Consider the following 7,858-nt stretch of genomic DNA (forward strand, 5'->3'; position numbering starts at 1 on the left):
ACAATGGACAGTGTCAAGGTGATACATAATAAGTATTCCACCACAAGCACAATGAATTATTTTTAATATTTTAAATGGAGAATTAGAAATTTTACAGACAGGTACCAGAAGTATTTGTGTCTGGGCTGGGTTGGCAGAAGAAACAAAAACTGGTCCGGTGAGTTTGGCTCTCCCTCCCCTGCTGGTCCCTCAGGCTATTCACACATTTACAGGGTGTCTAATTGGGCTATTCAGAGTCGTCAGTTTCGTCCACATTTGGATGCTAATAACCTAGTTGGCCCTCTGTCGGTAGTTCTTTGGTAGAGATAGGCATTTTTCAAGATCCTGGTAGTCCTAGTGTTAAGAACAAATCTGTGCGTACAAATGGTTCTTGCATGAGGCCCAATATTCTTAATCTGTATAATCAATWGTGGCTTTTCTTGCAAATTCCTATTAAACAGCTTACGGCATCATAAAAGACAAATTCATGGCTGGACATTGATTTTTGTAAGTTGTCCTTTAAATTTTTTCTCTGATTACATGAGAGTCTTGTTACTATAGAGCAACAAGGTAATATATTAAAGAGTAGGGTTACTTTGAAGCCAAAAGGTAACAATCTGAGGTCAAAGATCAATAATAAGTTCATTTTTAATGGCTATTAACCTGGGGAGATAGGATAACTCCCCTTTAACAGTTCTCTTGAGACCTATTGTGCAGGTCACTAAATTTCATTTCGGTCACAATAAGAAGTGCACATCCTACGAAGGGCGCGGCTGCCCGAGAACAGTGGTGACCGGCAAACGGAGGCATCCTGAGCTACTACGCCGACCCAGAGGCCGGGGTTCACGAAGGGAGCAACCAATGGAAGGAGGGTAGCCTGAGACTGAGCTCAAGGCTCCCGCCTGATGACTCCTAGAGGAGACACGCCAGACTCAGCAGCACAGGTCACCCCCAGGTGGCTGTAAGTCCGGTCCATCGCCTCCAAACCAAGAGGGAGACATCGTCTCCTCTCCAAGACCCATCAGTGTCCTAGTGGGTAAACTGGGGGAGGAGCCACAACGGATTTCAGCTGATGTAGGGTCACTGGAGCTCAGGCGTGTTAAACATTTGTATGGAGAGACATCAGGTGCTCAGTAACTAAATGGTATCTAGAGATTAGCATATCGTTCCTAGTGAACAAAATAAATAAAATAAAACCCTAAGGTTTAAAAAAATGTATAAAGTCGGTTGACTTACAAGTGAAATAAAAATTGATAAGCTAATATTCTAACAGTGATGTTCTAACACCACTGGTTTCTATTCATCCTAAGGAACTAAAAGAAGATCTTACTCAAAATATCTCTTTGTTTTTCTTTAAAGGGGTACATGCAAGAACTTTAGCTTAACAAAAGAAAAGGGAGATATTTAAAGGGGCACATGGAACTGTAGCAGTCACCTGAAGAACAGTTCTACTTCATGACTTGGTCAACACATTCCTCAAGCCCACGTCTACAGAGAACAATGACTTATTCCATTATATCTAAACCTTTTGGTTCACTATCTACAGGTGGTAAGATAGTGAACAGGACATGACAAACTCCTATTGATTAAGCACTGTTTGAGACCTCTTTCATGTGCTCAAAATGGCCGTTTTTTTACAAAGAACTCAAGCTTTTTGCAGACTGAAAGTCTACCCAAAAGTAGATTTGCCAGTCACACGAACCTGTGAGACCAGACCTCCTGTTGGTATATTGCCCCCAGGCAAACTTCAATAGGCCCATATGCATACCATTTCATTTATGGTTTTAGAGCACCCCCGAAAGGCTGGTTTCATAATTACATCATGGACAAATGTCTTTCTGTTATTTGTCATCTGATAAAAAAAGAAGAAAAAAGAACCATTGTATTTTTCTTTCATGATTTAATCACTGTAATAATGCCCTGTTTTAATTACTTCACAGGTAATCTATCATTCTGTGTGTGTTTAATCAATTTAGTAGTAAGGTACCGTGAAAAGGAAGATAGATMATGTGACTGTTTTYAGCCAATCCTGAGTGTACAGTCAGGGACAATAGATCACAGTTTTGCTAGTTGAGCAGAGCTTTGTTAGAAGAAGAAGGAGAAGAAGCAGAGAGGACAGGAGTTTCCGGTTCTTCATTCCCTTCGGGGACATTTTATTTTATTTCATTTTTAATTTTAATTTTTTTAGTTCATTTTATAGTGCGGGGATTGGGTTTATTCAGGAACCGAACTTGACCAGAACTTCTTTTCAACCAACACGGATCCAGAAGCAGACTCCTCATTTTCCAGCTTGGAGCCGACTCAAGCAGTTTCGGTGTGTTAAGTCTGTACCCGCAAGGGACCGCTCTGAAATCGGGCGACATCGCTGACCCAGCCTCGCTCGGACCTCGGTACCCTGGGACAAACCTTACAATGCATCGAATTGGTAGGACAGAAAAGCTTTCTCTGTTTGGTGGTGGGCTCAGCTGAAGTGGWGAAAAAGAGAGTGTTCTGGATCACTATGCTTGTATTGAAGGAACAGTTGGCAAGTTAATTCCTTTATAATTTACGTCCCTCCTTGATAGATGGATTGATACTTTCTTTTGATTAACCTTTAAGTTTTCATCTATTTTGCTAGTGTAGAACTAGTTTAGGAGATTCAGTTGAATAATGCTAGAGGTGATTAAAGGGTGATAATTTTACATTATTATTAAACTACAGGGTCTCGTGATAATAATGTATTTTTGTTGCCCAAATAATCTGTCTGTATTGTTACCTCTGAATCACTAATACAAGGTWTATTATGAAATTTCCATGCTCGTCTGTGCATTTATTTATTTGGTTCGCCCTCTAAACTGAAAGAATTCGCTATTCAGTGTGAGACTGACTAAGATCTATAAGATTAATTTCCTGTTTTACAGGTGGTGCCCCCTTTTTATGCTAATAAGTTATGAGAAACTTATAATTTAGCAACTGTTCAATAATCAACAATAATATTCCCCTACAGTATATTTTGGTGCCCCGTGTGAGGCTCAGAAGAGACGTGAATCCGATAATAGATGCACAGTAGAGCATATTTCTTCTCATATTTATTTTCTGAGTGCACAGTRTACGTCACTGATTAAAATGGGGGACATTTTAATCTACGCATATCAAGCTGCGCCGCTAWGGAAATAAAATAGCTTAATCAGAACGGACGCGTTGTGATTTTGCATGAAGACTGAAGCCCTTATTTGTATTTTATTTTTCCCTCTTTCTTCCCTTTATGCGCAATTCTTATTTTTAATTTTTATTTAGCTAAAGACATCAAGAGAGAACGATCAAATTTCTTTATGAAAACATATAACAGAAAAGCAGTTTCTAGTTTTATAACGCGCGCTTGAACAGAKTCAACAGGTTTCAGAAAGCAACTGAAAAAATAGTTGTTTTTCTGAACCATAATAATTTGTACTTTCCTCCGCCATGATAGCAGTGGAAAATCAAAGCCACACCACTTTCTAAACACGGACTAATCAACCGCATTTTGGAAGATTTTTTTCTTTATAATAAGGACAAAAAAGTAAGGTGAAATTTAACTCTGACAGAGTTATCCAACTTGGAAAGATTTTACGCGCAGCTCCTCGCCAAAGCGCCTTCGTGCGTCTCCAATCGCTACGTGCGCGGTCACAGAGCTGMTGTGAATGCTTAAAAGTTTTGCTAAAAACTTAGTCAAAACAGACCTCTTTCTGAGTTCAAAGTGCTAACTGGTTGTAAAACGCGCTGAACGTGATTTCACTGCGTAAATTGACCTCTATTTAAAGGYGCGGAACAAAAGCCTCAGTTGAATTTCTGCTGCTGTGTTCCAGCTGCTGTGCTGGGGTTTTGCTGTTTGCATTTAAGCTGTGTTTAGCTGTTTGCATTTTTTTTATTTTAGCTGTGTGTTCAAACGCTGTGTTTAAAAGCCGTGTCATTATAAATGCATGAAGATGCATCTTCTGCTCAGATTAGAACCAGTTCAATCGCTCACTGCTGAGGGAACAGCGTTTGGTTTCCTTAAAGGCACTGTGCATGACCTTGTTTTGACTACAAAAATCTGCCATTTTGACCCGTAAGACAGTCATGAGAACTCCAACTCCCATAGACRACGTCGTGACGTCATTACACAGACGTAGCCCCTTCGAGGGATGTCTCCATCTGGTGGACAAGAGAAAGTACTGCAGTTGTAAGCTTATTCAGCTGGGTCAAACACACTGCAATGTATGGAGTCAAATTTGTGCCAACAACAGTAGATCAGCAAATCTTTGTTTAATTCAAATTAAACAAAATTAAGAGCTTCTTCAATACAATTAAGGTCTTTAAACAGTTGTGAAGTTGTTTGATGTGTTTTTAAATAAATTTAAATAACTTAACTTTTTTTTGTTAATTTTTTTTTTGGTTTGGCCCTGGCTTAACAAGCAACATGCATAGTTGAACACCTTTCCTTATTTACATAAACTAAATAAACTTAGTGTAATAAGGTAACAGCAACCAGGCTTCCTTTTCACATAGGTTTATTGTTTTTACTTTAAGCATTACACATTCAACTAAGGCATCTGATTGCTCAATCAAGCCTAACTTTAAACATTTTATTCTTTGTACAGAACTTCAAGCCAACTATTGAAGCTTATCTTTAAGTCAAACAACAAACAAGATGGCTGACCCAGCCTCTCAAACAGAACCCCCCTCAACCAAGCCAGAAACAAAGGGGGCTTCTGAAACACTAGAACCTTTAGAACAGGCCCTGATTACACTCACCTCCTCAGTACTTCCTGGCTACTTGGAACAGCTTCTGTCCAGTGATGCCAGTGTGCTGAATGACATCACAGAGGATTTAATATCAACAGTACTCGACTTTAAACTTAAAGATAAGGAAGCCCACAAAGCGCTAGTTAGCCTAGCCTGTGTTTTAGCAACTCGCTTGAAGACTGCTGACAAACTAATATCGCAAGCAGGCATAAAGATTCAAAAACAGAAGGAAAACTTGGACACACTGAAAGACAAACAGAATCAGTTTGAACAAGACCTAGACACACAACGGTCTGAACATCGAATACTTCTGTCACACCTACATCTGAAACAGAATGAGACAGAGATTTTGAACCAAGAAAAAGCTCAACTACAGGTTGAACTAAATCAGACAAAAACAGAGCTAATAACTGCAAAACTTCCTCTAACCAACATAAGTGAAACCCACAATGTACAGTTACAGGCAGAGAAAGATCAGAACACACAACTTTGCGCTGAAATATCTCRAAAACAAGAGTTGCAAACATTAACCTCAGAAGTGGCCAAGCTAAAGACCAAACTAGCTTCTCTGAAACATAACACAACTAAAACAACTGATGAATATCAGCAACTCCAAACAAAGTACCAGCGTGTACAAACGGAGCTAGCCCAACAAAATGAAGAACTGACAGGCCTTAAAGTAGCCTTTAGAGATCTTCAAATAGACAAGCAAACCGTTTCAGATGTGAACGCCAACCTTTATGAACAGCTTGACAAAGCCGGTAGACACACCCAGACTTTGTCTGAACAACAACACACTGACCAAAGGACAATTAACAGTTTGAAGCAACAACTATCTGACCTTGACTATAAATACCACATGCTAATGCAACAGCATGACCAAGCCCAAGAGCGAATCAGAACTTTAAYAAGGAAACCTCTTACCACTACCAGCTTTGATCTTTACCATAGAACAGGACCACTGTCTCCAGTCACCAACCTGGCAGCCGGATCCTCTTCTTCAGATCAAGATGATAGACGAGAAGGAAGAGGTGAACACTCAGGTGAGTACGTACCGTCAATGAGAGAAGACCATAGACGTCACACTCAACCTCCTAGACCCACAGGAGGACGGTCAGGTGAGTACGCTCCACTGACTGAAAGATACCAGAGACATCACATTCAAACCTCTGACACCATAGGTGCAGGAGGACGAGACTTCTCACCTCATCAGCCAAGGTCCTATGTTTCACGTAGACCTACCTCTCATCATCTACACAAAATAGCCTTAAATTTCCCTCATTTTGACTCGACGCCTGGGACGTCACATGACACCAGAGCTTACTTGAACGACGTGGAATTCATTTTAAGCAGAGATTACCCTGAAGCTACGGTAGAAGACAAGATCTACCTAATGAAGCTCACCTCTAATCGGGAGTTTGGTAAGTTTCTTGACCATCAGACCCCTCTCATAAAATCCGAATAGAACCGTTTGTGTGTAGCCATTGAACAGGAGTATTCAGACTTTTCACATCAGACAGGACTGACTTTGGCCATGACTGTCAAACAAGGGCCAAATGAAAATCCCAATAAATATTACTCCAGGTTTTTGCGTGCATTTTTCGGGCCCAGAAATGATCCTGACATGGAAAGTGACCCAAACTTTAAAGCTCTGTTCGTTCAGAACTTACATTTCTCTGTGAAACAACAACTAGGTGTTACAGTGAACCCCAACACGACCTCTATTCAAAACTTGCGTGAATATCCTTGCCTARCTTTCCAAAAAGTCAGGCAACACAGACAAAAAGAGCCAAGCGTAGTCCTAGCACTGGACACGAGACATGGCATTAGAACTAGAAGGAGCCACAGCCAGACCTGACTCAAACAGAGTCAAATCGGCCTCTTCCTCACCCAAGATGGGTCGGAAACCACAGTTCCGCCCCGACAGATCCCCACCGAGCAGAGACTCGTACAGACATCCAGACTCTAGACAAGGTAGACCTCCCAATAAGTCAAACTACAGAGGAGGTTACCAAGGATACAGATGTTTTCCTAACCAAAAACAAAGGTATGAAAAATATGATTATCCTCAAAGGTCCTACCAGGACCGACGCCCATGGCAAGGGTTTGAACACTCACCCCAATGCCGTGATCTACCTGAAAAAGGAAAACGTTCACCTAAGCCACAAGATGAAAAGCCTAAAACTCAGGATCCGATCTCGGATGACTTAGTTCAAAGAGTCAATGAAAAATACCTCAAAAAGAAGGACAAAAATAAAAAGGCAGATGTCCTCTCTATTYCTTCCAAAGAACCTGAGCCTCAAGAAGACTCCAACCAGGTTCTTGAAATAGGAGTCATCGACCTAACACCCCCATCGGTTGACACTGAGTAAACCTCAGACTCTACGGACACTAGTGACAACCCTATGTCAGGTACCCCTGACACAGAACCACTGGAAGAAGTCTCAAACTCTCCCAGCGCAGTCTTAGTGGTCCAAACAGAGCAAGAGGACTCAACCTCAGTCGATGATAGTCCTAGGTTCCCAGTGGAACCACTGTCCAACAGTTTCTATGTGATCTRACCGAAAAGGGAGTTGCACGGAAACTTTACCTGTCACTCACCTTAGAAGGTACTTTGAGCCATGAAGCCCTTCTCGACACAGCTGTAGATGTGACTTTGATGTCCTCCAGCTTGTTCAAGAAGCTAMAGACCACAGCCTACCGCGCTAACCAGAGACTATCCCTCCAACCTTGCACGTTAGAAATCAAACCTTATACTCCTTCTGACACCACCATCACTTCAGTTGCTTTGGTGGAAATACAGATAGGACCCATGACTCTCGTACACCCAGTGTACATGTCTCCTTTGAATCCATTCCCTTTCTCGTCGGACAGGATCTTCTAAACCGCTTCCAACCTTTGATAGATTGCAAAAATCTCAAAGTTTGTGCCCAGGTAAGAAAGCCCCTCTCAATAATATTTCCGACTGAAATAGATGCGCAATGCTTTGCCCTAGAAAGAAACGGAAATGCACACCATACACCTTCCAAGGTTAACTCCCTTGATGGTGTCACCACACCTCAATCAGACAGTACATCAGACCAAGAGACCCAACCACTTAAATGGTAAATGGTAAATGGTACTGAACTTATAGAGC

The sequence above is a fragment of the Austrofundulus limnaeus genome, unplaced genomic scaffold (assembly GCF_001266775.1).
Source record: "Austrofundulus limnaeus strain Quisiro unplaced genomic scaffold, Austrofundulus_limnaeus-1.0 Scaffold415, whole genome shotgun sequence".
Classification (NCBI taxonomy): Eukaryota; Metazoa; Chordata; class Actinopteri; order Cyprinodontiformes; family Rivulidae; genus Austrofundulus; species Austrofundulus limnaeus.